We start from the raw sequence: 293 nt of genomic DNA on the forward strand, positions 1-293 counted from the left end.
CCCGGCGATCGCGCGACAAAGAGAGACTCGCGCGACGAAGATGCAGCGTCTGCCCCTAAACGTGAGAAGGAGGAGGAGGAACAAAAGGAGGGAGAAAAAGCGAGCGAGACGTTTGAACCTTCCGCAACTTTGCATAAATCCAATGATCGATCGCGCGAACCGATAACTTCCATCCCACGTGCCAAAATCGTACCGACGATAGAGTCATTGGAGAACGTTTTCGAAACGACGGAAGACTCGCTAGCGACGAAGGTTCAAAATCAGCTGCAAACGTCGGAAGGTCGAGAGGCGTT

Source organism: Trachymyrmex cornetzi, unplaced genomic scaffold, assembly GCF_001594075.2.
Source record: "Trachymyrmex cornetzi isolate Tcor2-1 unplaced genomic scaffold, Tcor1.1 scaffold840, whole genome shotgun sequence".
Lineage (NCBI taxonomy): Eukaryota > Metazoa > Arthropoda > Insecta > Hymenoptera > Formicidae > Trachymyrmex > Trachymyrmex cornetzi.